At 39.5% G+C, this 21,027-nt stretch overlaps 1 protein-coding gene across 5 annotated transcripts in view; it reads left to right on the top strand.

The window, feature by feature from the left end:
- Positions 1 to 21,027, top strand: part of LOC127639989 (EGF-like repeat and discoidin I-like domain-containing protein 3) — a 325,228-nt gene that overhangs the window by 280,660 nt on the left and 23,541 nt on the right. The window lies entirely within an intron of this gene.

Genomic DNA, 21,027 nt, shown 5'->3' with positions numbered 1-21,027 from the left:
CATAGCATTTTGTTGTCCATGCTACGCACAACATCGCCAAACTCCAAGACGTCGCAGCATTAGGGTTTGATCTGCACCTACAGGGGTTCCCAGAATAAAAGAATAAAATAGTCAGTCCTGGTCCTTCAACTACTAAACTATGACATTTATATCTAGGTCTACTACATGTACAGGTGGCCCCAGTGGGAATTAAACCAACAACCACAGGTGTACAATCGGGTACAACTTGTTTGCAAGTTGTACCCGATTGCCCAGTGCAAGCAAATGTCTTCAACATTGTCCCAACTTGCTTCACCTGCTCTTGAAGTGAGCCGCTGTCACCTGGGAAGTAACAATATATTGATTAGCAATACACTAAATATAATATAACCACAATTATCATACCAGTAACGTTCCCTGTAATTTCTATCCACAGTATGTTATGCATGGCATACAAGTTGATAATGAAGAACCCTTATGATAACATCAATTTCATTTTTTTTCTTTGAAGCAGAATATTTGTTTGTAAAAGGGGAGGAAAAAGAAAATAATGAAATATTGGTATACAGATTTTGGTTGATATATCATACTGTACAGTGAAATTTGCTATTGTTGTATTCCTACTCACCTGAAGGACGGATAGATCAGGCAAATCTCCAGTCAGGCCTTTTGTACAGTGTGTGCTCCTGCATATCCACAGGTATTTTAATTCAAACATGCAACATATTGTAATAAATCTACAATATTCAGCCTTTACCTTACACCCTCAGTTGTTGCTCTACACTTTTATTATATTAAATACTTATTTATATAGCTTTCTCACTGTATAATCATGATAGCCTAATACTTATAACACAAAGATTGCATCTTAAACGAATGACTAAGTTGAAAACTTGAATAAGAACGCATTTTACACAGAGGGGACCAGCTAGGGAAACTTACCTGCCTACAATAACTGTTTTCATTTGATTTGAGTTACATTAAACATGAATAACCTTAGCCGAGTCCCCAGGAACATCGGGCTATTAAAATAACAAGCCTATAACTGTGGTCTTATCAATTCTAGCTTCACCATACTCTCAAACTGTAAGGTTTATCTGTTTTCCTCGTGGACCTGTAGAACAATGCCCTGACAGTGACTTCACCTGTGCCCTGATCTTTATTAGAAACTGAGAGGAGAGCAAGTTAATATAATTTATATTACAATTATCACAAAAATTAACAAACAGTCTGCTTTAAAACTAAGAAAAACAAGCTTCTATACTAACCTTACATAAAAAATGTACACGTGCGTAACTAGCTTAGCCGCTATCTGCCGGCACACCACATTAGATTAAAATACTTACCCTTGTAGTTGTGCAGATAACTCGATATGTAGAGTTTAAAGCCCTTGTTCCTCTTGCTTGTCGGAGCAGGGGACCAGACATCAACAATGCGATGAACATCGCTGACGCGTATTTTCGGAAGACTCTGGAGACATCGAGTAAAAACAGACATTTTGGGCGACACGCAAGTAAACCGGAAACAGATATGGCGACAGCGGAACTTCACAGTTCAGTCTTTGTAATGTGTTTTAGCAATACATTTAACATTTATAATGCGTTTAGATTTTTTTTTATTGCCTTTACAGGGACTTTAACACTTTCTTAAACATTTGTACAGGTCATAATTGTAAAACCTGTAAAAGGTAAAATAACAAAAAAAAATCGATGTTGGAAAAAATGTAGACATAAATGAAATTTCTGCGCAACTGTGAAACCAGAGGATAATGTCGCTTTTTCATTGAGTTTATCCTTCACGTCAAAACAGGGATTTTCATGTTTATGACAGGTATCACCATGGTTGCAAATTAATACAAAAAATTAAAGTATACCCGAGATTTTGGCCATGTTGCAGATGTCTTTCACTGTTCACTGACAGTCAGGCATTCGTGAAAAGTCTAACTTCATCAATTTATTCTGCTAAATTGTTCATACCATGAATTAAATATCTACTTTAAACCTAATCAGAATCATAAAGATATTTATTGCCAAGTAAGTTTTACAAAAGGAATTCTTTTTGGTTTATTGGTGCATGTCTCAAATGCGCAGCAATCAAAGAAATGTAAACAACTTTCAAGTGCATAAAATAATTCAATATATTTACATATATTACTGTATAATCGCTTCAGAGTTTCAAAGTAATTTAAATGTAATTTCCTAAACCTTACCTTATCTTGGAATCAAGAGTCAAGACTCTGTTATAAACCCTAATGGCTTTGGAGCAAAAAATAATAATAGCCAACATGGCTGGTCGATTTTGAGAGTAGAAATCCTTGTATTTCAAAGCAGCTTGCCGCCAGCCGCCCGCGGTCGATCAGCCCGAGGCAAACGGCAGAGAAAATGAAGCGGGAGGCCCGCCGTCTGATCGCCGGCGGCATATCGCAAGAAATGGGAGTGACGAATTCAGCAGCAAACGTTTCATTCCCGCCAGTGGGACGCACCTATAGCCGACAGCTTAGGGACGGCGGCAAAAAGAAGCCGTGCGGATATTTTTTGCTATCTGGGAACAAAGACAAAAAGAGATGTGGAAGGCCCAGATACAACTAAACAAGACGATAAGCACATCAGAGTCTCTAGTTTGAGAAATAGATTCATTACATGTGCTCAGCTGATAGCTTCATTGAATTAGGCCTTACGGGAATAATTGCAAAGAAACACAGACAGTGGACAACAGATAATTGGAAAAGAGTGTTATGGATCTTAGCCCCATTGAGCTTTTGTGGGATCAGCTATATTACATTTACATGTATACATTTGGCAGACATAAGGGTAAACATAAACATAAGCGAATAATCTTAAGGAGACAGTGGTACAAAAGTGCCATATTACAAAGTTTCACTAGTATCAGAATAGTATTCAAAAGTACTATTACTATTAGTATACAAGTGCAATATTTTTTATTTTAATTTTTTATGACTAGTTAAGTGCTCTTATAATTGATACATTTTAAGTTGTTTTTGAGGTCAAAAAGTGAGTCAGCTTCACGGATGGATTTGGGAAGGTCATCCTACCAACGTGGTATGATGAAGCTGAAAGTCTGAGAAAGTGTCTTGGTGCCTCTTTGTGTTGGTACAACAAGATGACGTTCCTTAGCCGACCACAGGCTTCTAGTGGGTGTGTAGCTCTGCAGAAATGATTTTAGATATATTGGAGCAGACCCAGTGACTGTTGTGTATGCCAGCATCAGAGCTTTGAATTTGATACGTGCATCAACCAGTAGCCAGTGGAGAGAGACAAGGAGTGGTGTAACATGGGCTCTCTTTGGTTCATTAAAGACCAGACGTGCTGCTGCATTCTGGATCATTTGTAGAGGTCTAATTGCACATGCAGGGAGGCCTGCAATGAAAGCATTACAGTAGTCCAGTCTAGTTATGACAAGGGACTGAACGAGCAGTTGTGTGGCATGTTCAGATAGGAAGGGTCTTATCTTGAAGATGTTGTAGAGTGAAAATTTACATGATCTTGTGGTCTTTGAGATGTGGTCCGTAAAATTTTCTTTGTTATCAATGGTTACCCCTATATTTCTGACCGTTTTTGAAGGCGTTACTGTTGTCGATGTTGGTTGGCTGGAAGACCAGGAGTTCGGTTTTGGCTGGATTTAGTTGCAGGTGGTTTTCCTTCATCCAGGCCGAGATGTCTACCAGGCAGGCAGAGATTCGAGCAGTCACGGTGGTGTCGTTGGGCTGGAAAGACAAGTAGAGTTGTGTGTCATCGGCGTAGCAGTGGTATGAGAAACCATGTGCCTGAATGATGGGTCCCAGTAATGTTGTGTCTATAGAGAAGAGAAGTGGCCCAAGCACTGATCCCCAAGGTACCCCAGTAAGTAGTTGATGTGGCTTAGATACCTCACCTCTCCAGGCTACCTTGAAGGACATACCTGAGAGAAAAGAGTTAAACCCGTAAAACACAGTTCCTGTAATACCCAGCAAGGAGGTAGCAGAATCTGATGGTTTACTGTGTCAAAGGCTGCAGAAAGGTACAGCAGAATCAGGACAGATGATCTGGATTCAGCTTTCGGCTGTCTCAGAGACTCTTGACTGCTTGACTGGTTTCAGTGACAGACAGCAGGGCAGTCTTAGTGGTGTGTCGACTTTTTAAGCCTGACTGATTGTCATCCAGCAGTTTGTTCTGTGAGAGATAGGCAGAGATTTGATTAAAAACTGCCCTTTCAAGTGTTTTTGCCATGAATGAGAGAGAGACTGGTCTGTAGTGTTCTATTTGTGTGGGGTTAAGTGCAGGTTTCTTCAGCAATGGGGCTACTCGAGCCTGCTTAAATGTAAATCAGCTAGACTGTAAGATGCGTGAGAAGTGCACGACAAGACAGCCACATCTATGGCAAGTGCTAAAGGAAGAGTGGGTTGAAATGTTACCTGAGTATCTGGACAAACTGATAGCTAGAATGCCAAGGATCTGCAAAGTTATCATTGCTGCGTATGGAAGATTTTTTTATGAGAACTCTTTGAAGTAGTTTAAGAAGTTCTTGATATTTTTTTCAAATTGTAATTTTTCATGTTATTAATGTCTTTACAATACATTGTGATCTGTTGAATGCCACTTTGGTGAATAAAAGTACCAATTTCTTTCTGTAAGAGCAAAATCTGTACAATATTCCAAACTTTTGGCCACCAGTATGTATATATATATATATATATATATATATATATATATATATATATATATATATATATATAAATGATCTCTTTTAATCCTCTGGGGTCGACGGACGAGCCGGTGTGTCCTGCTGGGTTTTTACGTCATTACAGCGGAAACAACATAAAATTCTCCGTCATTTTGGGGCATACAGATAAGTGTAAGACATTATTAGAGACTATAACGGGTGTACTTTTATTTCTGTACACTAAACCTTGTGCTTTTGTAAAATAAAGAAAATAAAAGGGTGAGCTGTAAGCAGTCTCTGTGTTCGCGAGCATATATCTGAAATATGTCACAAAAATGAACTGAAACTCCGTGAATACTTATCACACAAACATGAAACATATGTCTAAAGAAAGTTTAAAATGTATAATTTTAAATAAAACAATTCACATTTAAAACACATATTCTCCTACAATGTAATCTGTCTGAAACAAAGCGATTTACAGTTTCACCTGGCTCAGTGAATTATCTCTAATGTGATCACACCCACCAGCAGAGCACGCCATTCATACGCTAATGTGCTGAGACGATCAATGCAAATGGTAAACGCCTCCAACTGTGCCGTAAAAACAAAGTCATTCATTTATATGCACGTTTGGAAGACAGCATGATACACAAGTGAGAAAACTCCTGGATAGTGACTAAGAGTTACAATTTTCCTCAGAATAAGAGCGGGACTCCGTTGAACATTTGTATTTTGAAGAGAGACTTGATCCAGCCAAGGATAAAATTTCAGACGAGTAATTCATTTAGTTTTCATTAGTTGACATGCTATTTTATATCCCTTACTTAAATTTTCCAAGGAAACAGTCATTTAATTACAGTAATGCATTACTTTTTAATGCGTTACACCTAGTGGTCTAGGTGGCATACACAGTCATATGCCGTATGCTCACCTAACTTTCTTACGATTTTGCGGCTGTCCACCTGAAGTAAATGATTATAATTATAGCCGCCAGAACAAAGAGTAGGCTTTTGACAAGGACCTTTTTCAATCTACTAACACGATGAGCACCATTGACTGAATTATATATATATAATTCAGAATTCAACTCAGAAGTTTACATACACCTTAACCAAATATATTTAAACTCAGTTTTTCACAATTCCTGACATTTAATCATAGAAAACATTCCCTGTCTTAGGTCAGTTAGGATCACTACTTTATTTTAAGAATGTGAAATGTCAGAATAACAGTAGAATAAATTATTTATTTCAGATTTTATTTCTTTCATCACATTCCCAGTGGGTCAGAAGTTTGCATACTTGGTTTGTATTTGGTAGCATTTCCTTTAAATTGTTTAACTTATCAAATGTTTTGGGTAGCCTTCCACAAGTTTCTCACAATAAGTTGCTGGAATTTTTTGCCCCATTCCTCCAGACAGAACTGGTGTAACAGAGTCAGGTTTGTAGTCCTCCTTGCTTGCACACGCTTTTTCAGTTCTGCTCACAAATGTTCTATCCGATTGAGGTCAGGGCTTTCTGCTGGTCACTCCAGTCCCTTGACTTTGTTTTCCTTAAGCCATTTTGCCACAACTTTGGAGGTATGCTTAGGGTTATTGTCCATTTGGAAGACCCTTTTTTGACCGATTTTTAATTTCCTGGATTCCTTGAGATTTTGCTTCAATATATCCACATAATTTTCCTTACTTATGATGCCATCTTTTTTGGGAAGTGCACCTTTCCCTCCTGCAGCAAAGCACCCCCACAACATGATATTTCCACCCCCATTCTTCACGGTTGGGTTGGTGTTCTTCAGCTTGCAAGCCTCACCCTTTTTCCTCTAAACATATCGATGGTCATTATTGCCAAACAGTTACATTTTTGGTTCATTAGACCAGAGGACATTTCTCTAAAATGTAAGATTTGTGTCACCATGTGCACAAATGCAAACTGTAGTCTGGCTTTTTTATGGTGGTTTTGGACCAGTGGCTTCTTCCTTGCTTAGCAGCCTTTCAGGTTATGTTGATACAGGACTCATTTTACTGTGGATATAGATACTTGTCTACCTGTTTCCTTCAGCATCTTCACAAGGTCCTTTGCTGTTGTTCTGGGATTGATTTGCACTTTTCGCACCAAACTATGTTCATCTCTAGGAGACATAATGTGTCTCCTTCCTGAGTGGTATGATGGCTTCATGGTCCCATGGTGTTTGCATACTTGTTTGTACAGATGAAAGTGGTACCTTCGGGCATTTGGAAATTGCTCCTAAGGATAAAAAAGACTTGTGGAGGTCCACAATATTTTTTCTGAGGTCTTGGCTGATTTCTTTTGATTTTCCCATGATGTCAAGCAAACACGCACTGAGTTTGAAGGTAGCCCTTAAAATACATCAACAGGTACACCTCCAATTCAGTACACCTCCTATCAGAAGCTAATTGGCTAATTGTCTAAAGGCTTCACATAATTTTCTGGAATTTTCCAAGCTGCTTAAAGGCACAGCTTATTGTAACTTAACTTAGTGTGTGTAAACTTCTGACCCAATGGAATTGTGATATAGTCAAATAAAAGTGAAACAATCTGTCTGTAAACAATTGTTGGAAAGTTTACTCATGTCACGCACAGAGTAGATGTCATAAACGACTTGCCAAACTATAGTTTGCTAATATTAAATCTGTGGAGTGGTTAAAAACATTTTGTTAATGACTTTAACCTAAGTGTATGAAAACTTCTGTCTTCAACTGCATTTTTCTTTTTAAAGAGTACAGAGATTATTTCTAAATGTGCACGGAGCTGCGGGAGTGCAATTGATGGCACCAGCAAGACAGACAGTCCAATGATATTGCACCCCTGCTAGTTTTTGATGGTCTTTTTCCCTATTTTCCCGTTTTTTTGCCTTTTACTGCTGTCGGTGGTGCCTTTTTCTCTTGATATCAAATAATTTCAATTAATATTTCTAAGTTGGAAAACAATTTCACCATACACAGAAAAGCACATACTAGTACACAAATAAAACAAATAGCCATAAATTTTATGAAGGCTATATATGGTAATACAAGATAACGTGTTAATGTGAACATTACTACACTCATATTAGCTACAGTGCTTAACAGTCTATTGGGTATTATGAATTCGTTTATTAGAGTAATAATAAAGTATTAACTCTTTTCAATGTAGCCTAATAAAAGGAACATTATGACACCTATTAATTTAAAGTCTTATTTAACATCAAGTTACCGTACAATGGTTCTTAGTAGTGTACTGTACACCATGCCAGCAAGAAACTTACCCTGATATAAATTTTGTAAGTTTATGTGGGACTATAAATACAACAGTCATTTTTCTTACACATTTAAAATATGTACTGTATATAAATTTTTATATACGATTTATATATGATTTTTAGAGATCTGGTACATGTTTTTTCATTTTTTTTCCTTTCATAAATTCACAGTATGCCCAACTCTACAGACATTTCTATACCACTGATTACACCCAACATATATATATATATATATATATATATATATATATATATATATATATATATATATATATATATACAACATTTTATATCAGGGTAAGTTTCTTGCTGGCATGACACTACTAAGAACCATATATATATATGCTACCTGCCCTAAGCCTCTAAAATACAATAGTGGTCACATTCAGCTATTTGGATCATTTTGGTTGTTCATCAAAGCAGATGCTTTGTTTTCAATTGGGCTCTTAATTGAATGAATGCACTATTGTCTTTGGTGTTCTCACAAAAGTGTTTTTTTTCTGCCAAAGTGTGTGTGTGTGTGTGTGTGTGTGTGTATGTGTGTGTGTAGAGCTTTTTGGCAAGGATTGGTTGTGTAAATTATGCACGCAGAGGAAGCTCACTCTGTATTGAGAAACTGTCAAGTCTGTTCGAATTTGGATGCTTGCTCTGAAATGGAGATGCTTGTACTCATGAAAATGTTGTATCATTCTCTCTCTCCATCCTTCTGCCTCTGTCTACCTCGGTTTCCATCTTTCTGTTTCATATTTTCACTCAAGCAGAGGCATTCAATTTTCCAGGTCTGATTTGTATACAGTTTGCTAAGCAGTGAAACTAATTAATGTAATAGGATGAAGAGAAGTGATTTAAGTGTGAATCTGTACAGATGAAGAACAATTCAGGCCGGAAGGGACTGAGTAGAAGCGCTGAAATATTAATCTCAAAGGACTAATTTGCTCTTTTTAGCTTGTCTGTTTTGAGGGGCTTGCACTCACTCACCTTCTTGTTGTTCTCTCGGTTATCTTCAGTCATAACAGAGATCTATTTTTGTGCATGATTTTTCCCAAAATAGATGGCACAGAAAGATGGGAAATTGTTACATTTCTTAATGAAGAAATATACTTCACATGACCATTGGCATTTGTTTAATTAAGATAAATTCCCATTAAATGTGGTATGGAGCATGGCAGTAACTATAGCTTTTAAGACCCATGAATTGGCTTCAAGAGCTTAGTTTTCTTTCCTGTGTTGGCGTAATGCCAGTTAAACCACATAAATACATCTGATATATTGCAATACATGTTAAAAACACATGTTTAATATGTCCGTATGGTCTTTTCACTGATATAATAAGTGTTGTACATATGGCAAAATCTTTCAAATTGCTACAAGAAGGCGATTTTCACAATCAATGTGTGAAATCCTGCCATTAATATTTTTTGTTTAACGTGTTAAAAAAATTAACCTGGGCCTTCATGCAATAGGAGAAAGGTGTCCTGAGTTGCTCATGGCAGGCAACTCAACCTTATAGTCTTCATTTAGGGTAGGGCATCTGCTGCCTGCTTGACTGTAACCCTTGTTCCCTGTTTAAAGCGGAACGAGATGCTGCGCTTCATTGCCACACTGGGATGCCCCAGGACTGCTCTTCAGACAAAATACCTGACGATGCACCCGTGACGCATCTATTTATAGCCCTGCTTACAGGTGCATCCAATGATGTCACCGGCAGAGGCTATAAATTCTGGTCAATGTTCATTGACGGTTGCACACATATTCACAGCTGGTCACACCTAAAGTTGTTCCCAAAGCGCTAACTCAGCACAGCATCTCGTTCAGCTTTTATCAGGGAACAAGGGTTACAGTGAAGTAACCCGAGACGTATTCAGTAGATAATAATTTTTTTTTGGGCTTACTCTGAGTTTGTGTAGGAGTCTGTGTTGTGCTGGGAGCAGGATGTTTGCTGATAACGTTACTTTATCGCTGTTTGTTGTCTCTGTTGAATAGTGGAAGAGAAGCTACTGCTCTGGGGAGCCTGTATAAACGTCATATCTAGATTTGGATTTTCTCGGCAAAAGTGACAGGCTTGATTCACATGAAAATCAGTCTACAGGCTTCAATAGGCAACCTCGGAAGTCCGGGAAGGGCTATTTTTTTAAGTTGCATTACAAGCAGTTCACACATTGGCCACAAAAGGTGAATATTTCATGAAATTTGTTACATATTGCACCTTTAAGTCTTCTATCCTAAGAACGGTAACCCTCTTAACCTTGTGCGACCCTGCATCCTCTTGAGTGGACATTGTTTTGTCTTCGCTATATACTATGCATAATTTATTTACATTTAAACCAGTTGATCTCCATTCAGAACCCTTTGGGCTGTCAGTGAATTGTTGAACTTTTGACGCTTGTGACAAAACAAAATGGCGCTGATCTCAGCGGAATTTGTCTTTGAGGAAACACCAACAAAACTACATCTGGTAAGAAACCTAATTAAGATTCTACATTAAAACCTGTTTGAGTCAAACTTGACTCACTAGTTTAATCTGAAATGCTATTTTGAAAATTTGAGTGATTTCTTGTATTTACTGAGCATTTTCACAATGTATGGAGTTATGATGAAATTAAGATGCATCCCGAACTGTTCTGAGACCAGTGCAGACAGACAGCACATTGGAGGTTAAGTCAATCACTAACAGGGAGCAAGAGAGCATCCTATATATTTTCTATGCATTAAAGTACATTCACTTCTATCATCTGACCAAAAGTTTAGTTTCATGCTGCAAATGATGTTTGGACCACTCATGGCAGACATGGGACAATGGCAATCAGTACATAGATTCAGAGTTTATTATGTATAATATTATTTTGACATGGTTGGCAGTGATTGGATGATGCTGTTCATTACTTGTATCAGAATTAATTATGCTAATCACTGATTGGTAAAATGCTTCAGCACTTTTTTTGAAGAGAGAATATTGAGATTTTGTTGCCTAAGTAGAAAAAAACAGTGTAACATAAGTCAAATCAAGTCAAATAATGTTTATTTGTATTGTTTTTATTTGTGCTTTTCCCAATACACAGTTGTATTCTTAGTATTCTTGTATTCTGTAACGTCTTATGAGTAACCAACACTCCTGGAAACATAATAGACGATTTGATAAATAACAAATCTGACTTTTTATAGCTTGGTATTATTTCAAAACTTACTGTATACAGTATGATTTTTCCAACATTTTTTCTGCCATGGCACATTTTTTTACGACTACAAAATTTGTTTGCACACTACTATCCCACATAGGCTAACCGTCATCACTATTTTTCCTTTTCAAGAACTTGTCCATGTTTTCTGTCCGTCTTAGTTGCGCGTTTACTTGTAATGTAAAGAAATTCAGATATGCAAAAAAAAAAAACATACTTGCGTTAGTGTTATTTTGATGGACAGGGTCGCAAAAAGTATACACTGAAAACATGTATTTAGAAGATAGAAAAAATCTTGCAGTTGCTTTGATAGCAAAAAGTAATAAAATGACTCCTTTATGTTTAGGTCTAAGTGTTTTCATGGTGAATTTAAATGAGTTAAATAACTGGTGTCTGATATTCGTTAACGATAAGGTAATATTAACTTATGATAAATTATGAGACATTCAATGTCTCTTCACAAATTTGAACAGTTTTTAGATATTTTTTGTTGCTTAGTACTCTCAAAGGCATTATTGGTGAAGCAAAAACGTGTGAAAAACACTTTGGTGTAAAGTGGCGTCACTTCATAGTCTTCAATGTATTCTGCAGCGCTGACACGATTGCTCTTCACAATCACAAAAGTGACCGATTATGGTTTCAAAATGGCAAATTTGAGTTTGGATCCCTGAAATTAATATATTTTTTTTCATGCATTTATTTATTTAATGGAATTGGATAATTTTCCACGGCACACCTGACAACCTTTCGGCACAGTGGTTGGGAAACACTGTACTAGTTTGTAAAAGTTTGTGCCCAGTTATTTGTGCCTCTACTCAATCACTTTCAATGTTTTTTCTTCTATTAATTTTTTATAAATGTTTTAATAAATAAAAAAGCAGAAAATACTTAAATTGTAACATGTCAGTAAAATGAAAGCATTATTCTCTGACTCAAATAAATACAGAGCTTAAGCTACAAAATTAAAATAAATAAATTATTGCATTTTCTGTTTTTTTTTTTCCTTTACATTTATCTTGCCTTTCCTTTAAAACATAATTTTAATTACTATTTTACTTTTTTCAGGGAACAAGGGTTACACATGTAACCTGAGACGTTCCCTTTACAAAAAGCTTCACTATGATGCTGCGCTTTGCTAAGCGCTTTTAGGAACGCAATACCCACGCCGCCGCACTGGGGTTGTCCGGACCCCTATGGTTGTGAAGTGTGCTCACAAGAACGCGAGAGGTCTCAAACATGAGCTTGAGATGTCAACTCAAGGACGTAAGAGTCCGGAGTAGCAAAAACATCTAACCCATAAAGTTCGATGAACATGTGCGGAGAGGACCAGCCTGCCGCATCAAGAACATGTTCAGACATGAGCCTGCCATAAAAACTGATGTATGTGCACGGAGAGGACCAGCTTCCAGACCCCTCTGGTCGAGCTCACTATGACACCTACTGGCGAAGCTTGACCGCGCGCTTCATAGGCCAGGGCAATAGCATCCCTCACCCAATGTGACATAGTCTGCTTGGTAGCGGCCGCCCCCCTGTTGCAGCCCCCATAGCAAACAAATAATTGCCCTGACTTATGCCACTGTCTAGTGCGGTGGACATAAGTCTGAAGGGCATGGACTGGGCAGAGTCTATAAAGTCTTTCCTGCTCTGGCATTAAAAACGGCAGGGAGCAGAAGGCTTCCAGAGTGACAGGATGTAGTGTCGAAAAAGGCACCTTAGGTAGTCAGGATGAGGGTGCAGAATAGGTTTGGCCATACCTGGGGCAAATTCTAAACAGGCCGGCAAAACAGACAGAGCCTGTAGATCCCCGATCCTCTTAAGAGAGGTAATCGCCATAAGAAAAACCATCTTGAAAGTCAGAAGTCTGTCAGACGCTGATTCCAGAGGTTCAAAGGGGGTCTCAACCAGACCCTCCAGGACTATTGCTAAGTCCCATGAGGGAGTTCTGGTCCTAACAGGAGGCCTCATTCGCCTGGCTCCACGAATGAAGTGAAAGAGTAGAGGATGCCTCCCCAAAGGCACCCCGTCCATCAAGGCGTGGCAAGCCATCGATGTATGCGCCATCGTGTCCAGACCCAGGGGGGCTGGTTAACTCAGAGAGAAGTAGAGGGGATATTGCGCAGTCTCTTGAGAGGCGAAGAGGTCCACTTCTGCTCTGTAAAATCTCTCCCAAATTTGTTGTACTACCTCAGGGTGGAGTTTCCACTCGCCCCTCTGTATGTTTTTTCTGGACAGAAAATCTGTTGATTCGTTGATACTGACGAACAGTGCAACCTTGACCTAGCCTGAGATTGCTCAGGGAGTTCTGGATGGACCTGACATGAGCGGGAGACAATTGTGTCCGCATCGTGATCGAATTCCATATAATCCCTAGATAGGTAATTTACTGGGTCGGAGAAAGAACGCTCTTTTTGACGTTGAGTCTCAGACCCAGAGAACCTAGATGAGCCAAGACGATATCTCTGTTTGAACTGCCAGTTTTTGAGACTGTGCTAGTATCAGCCAGTCATCTAAATAATTCATAATGCGGATGCCCTGGAGTCGCAAACGAGCCAGTGCTGCATCCATGCATTTCGGGAATTTGCGGGGTGATAGGGCTAGGCCAAATGGAAGAACCCGATACTGGAAGGCTTCGTCCCCGAAAGCGAACCTCAGGAACTTCCTGTGCTGTGGCAGAATTCCAATATGGAAATATGCGTCCATGAGATCGATCATGACCAGCAAATCGTGATGTTGTATCTGAGATACGACCGACTTGACAGTTAGAACACCCTGACCGAGCGGTTCAAGCCTCGAAGATCTAGAATTGGACATAACCCCCCACCCTTCTTGGGAACCAGGAAGTATCTGCTGTAATAGCCTGACTCTTTCTCTGGAAGGGGAACATGTTCTATGGCCCCTATTACCAAGAGATTTTGCAGTTCTTTCCACAGTAGACATGCCTGCTCTGGTCTTACGGTAGTGGGAACCATGCCGTTGAAACGCGGAGGGCGGCAAGCGAATTAAATTCTGTAGCCTCTTTCTACTGTCTTTAGAACCCACATAGAAATACCTGGCAGAAGTTTCCACGCTGCCAGGTTCTCTGAGATGGGTACTAATTTCAACACTTCCTGTTGAGAGGGTGTTGAGTGTTCCGTGTCTTGGATTAAGGCAGGAAGCAACGGTACACCCAACTCTTTGTTGGAAGCCTCTATCACCCAAAACACCAAAGGCGGCGGGAGTGAAGAGGTTTCGTGAGGGTATCGGGAGGGCTGAAGTGGATGATACACGCACCCCGTCCCGAAGGGAACTACCCTCACAAGGTTGGGTACAAGACCATCAGGGTTTCTTTCTTTTAGAAATCACAGCCCTGAGGTCTTGCTTGGGCAGCTGCTGAGGGCGACGAGCCTGTCCCCAGTCCCTACGAGGGGGAGCACGACTCGACACGCTCTGTTTTTGAGCCTCCATCCTAGCAGAATCGGGGCGAGACTGGGTGGCCGACAGCCCTGCCCCCTGAGTGCGGCGAGGAAGAAACTGCCCAAAGGCTTCCTTGTGGCTTTTTGCCTCCTGGGATCTGGAGATAACCGTATTCATGGCGTCTCCGAAGAGACCAGAATGCGATACTGGGGCATTGAGTAAGAAAACTCTGTCTTAACCCTAATGCCTGAAAGGTTAAGCCATAAATGCCTCCCCGTACTGCCTAAAGTGGACATAGACCGGCCAATGGCACGGTCTGACTGCTTGGTCGCACGGAGAGACAAATCTGTAGCTCGACGAAGTTCTGAAAAAGCCTCTTCGTCGAGAGTTTCACCCGCACTCAGGTCTTTTAGCAGGTCAGACTGGTACGCCTGTAACACAGCCATGGTGTGCAGCACAGCACCAGCCTGACCTGCCGCTTGATAAGCCCTCTCCACTAGCATGGAGGTAGTTCTGTATGGCTTAGAGAGAGCAGGTTTTTTCAAAGATGATGCTGAACGTGGTGAAAGATAACCCGCAAGTGTCTCTTCGACCGGTGGCATCATTGAATACCCTCGCGTCTCAGCACCCACGATAGTTGAATATAACGACGTCGAGGGCATGTGAACGCGCGAGGTATAAGGTTTCAAAGAAGGGAAGGGACTGATGAGGCCTTCCCTTGGCCACCAGACAGAAATCTGTCCTATAACTTGGAGCGTTTGGGGGTTTCTTGGTCGCAAGGCCAGTCTAATTGAAGTCTGGCCACTGCACAAGTAACCACATCGAGTAACTCTTCAGAAGATTTTGAGTCATGCTTTGAGTGCTCGGATGTGGGTAACTCGAAATCTGCAGATCCAAGAGAATCACGGTCCCCTTCGTGAACTGAAGAGGCGCCGGAGCGCGCTTCAAGATCACATGAAGGACCAGCCGGATCTGGGGAGAGAGCGAGCGAAAGGGACGAACCCGTCTCTCGCTCCTCAGCCAGATCCATACGAGAGCCCCACGAATTAAGTGTGGGTGCCGGCTCTCGGAAGTAAGCAAGGCAAGAGCGAAGCATTCCGACCGTAAGAAGGTCACAATGCGCGCACCTGCCCTGCCCCAACGTGAGAGCAGCATGCGTGTCCTTGTCAGTCATGTAACGCTGACAAGGAAACACACATCGTTTGCTCTGTTTCTCCGCAATTCTCTCCTCTTTTTATATATACGTGTATATATATATATATATATATATATATATATATATACCGGTCTACCTCTAAGATCTATATATATATATATATATATATATATATATATATATATATATATAATCTCTTTCCAGAGCAGAGAGAGAAAGGAAAGAAAATTCTGCGCACTGCCTAACAATTTTATCTCCTAACAAAGGGAAGAAAGTTTTTAGCAGGTTTGTGAGACAGACAGCACAGTATGCTCTGAAGGAAAAATATCTGACGATGCTCTGGTGACGCGTCTATTTATAGCCTGGCCACAGGTGCATCCAATGATCTCACCAGTCGAGGCTATAAATTCCGGTCAATCTTCATTGACATGTTACACACATATTCACAGCTGGTCACAATGCAGGATTGTTCCCAAAAGCGCTTAGCAAAGCGCAGCATCATAGTGAAGCTTTTTGTAAAGGGAACTTTTTATTTCCACAATGAACATTTGCTTGTGGTAGCTCATTATTACTGTAGGCTACCTCCTGCACTTGCGTTCATTCTCAACTTCTGTAATTTTCTGTATTTGTGATCAGGCTGTCTTATTATAGGCCTATTTGACAAAATCCATCTTTCTTTTAAATGTGAGCCTAAGCTCGTGATGGAGTGGTTTTAGAGCAATGGAAATGCTAATGTCTTGACTTTCAGAGAGAGAGAAAAAATGCTCCTCCGTGGTGGGCAAATTTCGACATTTTGCTTCTATTACATGAGCCACGTTCACTGATCGGGATGATTGGGACCACAGTTGGCTACGATGTATATCGTGGAATCTGATTTGTCAGGCACTTTTATCCAAAGCGACTTACAGTGCACTTATTACAGGGACAATCCCCCCAGAGCAACCTGGAGTTAAGTGCCTTGCTCAAGGACACAATGGTGTTGGCTGTGGGGATCGAACCGACAATCTTCTGCTTACCAGTTTCGTGCATTAGCCCACTACACCACCACCATACCAGACGTCTCATTAGAGACGTCTCCTAGCAACCCAACTGATAAACAATGCTGCAGCACTAGCATTTGTGCTTCAGGTGTATGACTATCAAAAGAGATTATAATATTATACACCTGTTTCTGCAGGTATTTGTTAAACAAGCTTTAATATCATGTCATGTGGAAACAAACTCATTTAATGATATTACATAATAAATTGAATGTTTATCACTTACTTTGTATATCTCCCTGAGTCGACATGTTTGTGTCACATCATGCCCCTGCATCTTTGCGAAATCGGATTTGAAAATTTCTGCACAAGCCTACAATTTGTAACTCTGACTTCAAGATGCATTTCATTGCACTTTTCCTAGTAGGAAGTTGTAAAATTCGACTTTCCGAGTTGAATGGAACACAGCACTATTTTTCAAAACTTGATCTGACACTGAATGTTCAAGCAGCCTAATTTACACTTAGAAAACTCCTGATGTTGCTATAACAATGCAAAAAGCACATACCAATTTACTTGAAGTGAAAATCAGTCCTCCTTTCCTGTTTAATAAATTAAGCAATCACACGGTCATGCAGAACATCACATGCTTTTAAATCCATAAGGAGATCTTTCTCAGTGACAGCCGACTCATCAGCAAGATTTTGTGCTTTTTGCTCTTGAATTATATACATCACTTTAAGCGATTGTGTCATATATTAAAGATCACACCCACCAAGAACAAATAAATCAATCTGATTGGCTGATGAATCTGACAATGTGACTTTAGTTGCCTTTTCATTTGCATTGTTGAGGGATTCTGTGGAAATTCTGAATGCCTGTAGGGGTGGAGCTCAGACTCAACCCTGCTTAGGCTTTGGGCATGTGATTTCTGAAACAGTTGGCACACTTTGCTTGTAAGCATCAAGGAATACATTCTGACTGGATAAACTTTTTGTTTTTCTCTTTTTGTTTGTAGATTAATTAAGAGTGGAAAGTGATTAAAAAAACATTGAGAATTAAATAATAAAAAATATGTATTTATTTGGCATGTTAGGCCAGCAGAGAAGGCTTTGCTTGCCCTGATAATTTGCCACTGAGTTTATGGCACTATTCTCTCTAAAGCTGCTTTGGAATAACATGAATTGTGAAAAGTAAAAAATAAATAATAATATCTGAATTTAATTTAAAATGCTGAGTGTTGTTGAGTGATGCTTATGCCATGCCCCGAGGCTCATCTTCAGTAGGGCAGAGGGCCAAACAGTTCATATGATTAATTTTTTTTCTTAATCATCACTGTCAAAATATCTCTCTCTACACATTAATTGCTCTACCATTTGTTTTTTGGTGTAGTTCAAGCCACTGTTGACCACAACTCAATAAAAATGACTTAATAAATGTCCTACACTAATAGGTTTATACATTTGTGACTTATTGTAAAAAGTGTCAAGTAAGTCTAGTTCGGAGGTTATTGCACATGATTTTCATTTTATTTACGCCATAGTTGGTTTTTCCTCCCCAAGTCCTCGTGGTGGCGTAGTGACTCGCCTCAATCCGTGTGGCGGAGGATGAATCTCCGTTGCCTCTGCATCTGAGACCGTCAATCCACTAATTTTATCACGTGGCTTGTTGAGTGCATTACTGCAGCACGTGTGGAGGCTTCACACTATTCTCAGCAGCATCCAAGCACAACTCACCACTCGCCCCACAGAGAGCAAGAACCACATTATAGCGACCACGATGTGGTTACCACTTGTGACTCTACACTCCCAATTTTGGTTGCTTAGGAGACCTGACTGGAGTCACTCAGCACACCCTGGATTCTAACTCGAGACTCCAGGGGTGGTAATCAGCATCTATGCTCATTGAGCTACCCAGGCCCCCTGTTTAAGCCTAAAAAAAGGAATTTGCCACCAGAAAATAGTTGTGGATACATGTATTAACTTATGTAATCATGAATGTATTTGTGACCCTCTCTGTGAAACCCCGGCTAAAGTCACATAGTCTAATTATGAGATTAAGAGCATCAATGTAACGATTGAGCAGCGAGGCAGACGAGGAGATGCGGATCCAAATGCAGTTAGACTTTATTAAATAAACAAGCAAGTAAACACAAAGGAACAACCCTCGATGGGGAAATAAAACATAAAACTGAAAACTAAACACGATGAAACCAAACAGAGAACTCAGGCAAGGAACACATACCAGGCTAACAACAAACAACGATAGACAAGGACTGAACAAAGAACCGGGGTATAAATACATGAGCAAGGGAAAAAGGGGCCAATGAACAAAACAGAACTCAAACAAGATAACAAGGTGATAAACAGAAGCAAGATAAAAATGGCAAATTAACGAGGGCAGGTGCAAACAATGAACGGTGAACACGAAAGCTAACAAAGAGACTATGGAGCTACACAAGGGACAAAAGTGAAAACTAAGGAATGCAAAAGTGACAAAAATGGCAAACAAAAGGGCAACAGTGAAACAAGACAAGGTATACATAACAATCAAAGTATATAGTATATAAAAATAGGTAATGTGTGTTTATTGCTGTAAATTATATATTATACCAAGGGTTTTGAGATACAATACTCAAATTGTCATTTATAACATGATAAATACTGAAATTAATGATTTTGTTGACACTACGTTTTATAATTTTGCGCAAAAAAAATACCGGACGTGGGCTTCATAAATATTTATTTAAATCGTCTCTGGGTTTATTTTGGCACAGAAACACCTGCTGATTCTTGTATCATTTGGTTCAGAAAGTGTAAATAGACCATAATATCAATCCACACGAGCGGCAATCAGGTCAACACCAGTTAAGGCCATAAAATTTGACTTTAAGCCGGGTTCCGATGTCTGTGGAGATTTTTTCATGTTATTGCTGATATTTTAAGAACAGCTTTTTTAAATTGTATTTATTATTACAATTTTTACTTGCCTGTGAGCTTGATTGTGTGAATAATACAATGTTATATCATAGATGCCCAGAACAAAATATGTGGTCCAGCAGTAAATGCATGCTAAATGAGGCAGTGGTGGCTCAGTGGTTGAGGCTCAGGGTTACTGACCAGAAGGTTGGGGGTTCAAGCCCCAGCACCACCAAGATGCCACTGTTGGGCCCTTGAGCAAGGCCCTTAACCCTATCTGCTCCAGGGGCGCCGTATCATGGCTGACCCTGCACTCTGACCCCAGCTTAGCTGGGATATGTGAAAACTAATAAATTTCACTGTATATATGCAAAAAAAAACTGTGTGTATAATGTGTGACCAAAATAAAGGATTCTATTCTATTATTATCAATAATAATCAGCTTATTATAAGGACAATTTAAGCCTGCTACGTATAAAAATATTTAATTTTCTGGATGCTGATGCATCGGGTTGATGATTAACTATCCTATGAAGCGCGAGCAGGAACAGAAAATAGCTGATTGCTTAAACACCTTGTATGGTATTAATCTTGGTGGAATTGCCCCAAATTATGATATAACCAGGCTTTTTTTTTTTTATTTGAATACAAATTTTAGAGTTTTTAATACTTTTGTGAATAGAATCCCTGAGATTATCAAATATTTTGCATCTAGACAATTTTAGAATGTGTGGTTCTGTGTATACAAAGTTTGAGACTGACCTGTTAAAGGGATAGTTCAGCCAAAAATGAAAATTATGTCATCTTTTACTCACCCTCACGTTGTTCCAAACCTGTATGAGTTTCTTTCTTCTGTTGAACACAAAGGAAGATATTTTAAAGAATGTTGGTAACCAGGCAATTGACGGTAACCTTTGATTTCCATAGTATTTATTTCCTACTATGGCAATCAATGGGTACCTTCAACTGTTTGATAACCAACATTCTTCAAAATATATTCTTTAGTGTTCAACAGAAGCAAGAAACTCAACAGATTTGGAACAACATGAAGGTGAGTCAACCCATTTTTGGGTTTACTATACCGTAAATGTGTTTTATTTATTTTATTTACTCCAAATGTTACTGTCACGATTCCCTGTTGTCTGCCCTGTGGTCTGCCCTGTGTTTCTCACTTGCCATCTGTCCCGGACTACACTTCCCATAATTCCCTGCCCTCATCACTGCCAGTTTCATTGTTCTCACCTTGTTCTCACCTGTGTTTAATTTAATCATTATGCTTGTGTATTTAAGCCCTGTTGTTTGTTCATTAGTTGTCAGTAGTTAAATGTAATGTATGTCCTTGACTGTGTTCCTGCCCGTGCCCTTCGTGGACGTTTCTCTTGTTTATATTTTGGTTTTCCCCTCGTGGATGTTTCATTTGGTCCCTGTGTTATCAGTTACCCTGTTCATCTTTTGTTTTTCCATTAAAGCTGCATGTAGATCCTCACTCCTCGTCTGCCTTCATT

The sequence above is a fragment of the Xyrauchen texanus genome, chromosome 4, assembly GCF_025860055.1.
Source record: "Xyrauchen texanus isolate HMW12.3.18 chromosome 4, RBS_HiC_50CHRs, whole genome shotgun sequence".
Lineage (NCBI taxonomy): Eukaryota > Metazoa > Chordata > Actinopteri > Cypriniformes > Catostomidae > Xyrauchen > Xyrauchen texanus.
Note: the sequence above shows the minus strand (reverse complement) of the source record. Positions and strands in the feature narration are given on the sequence as shown.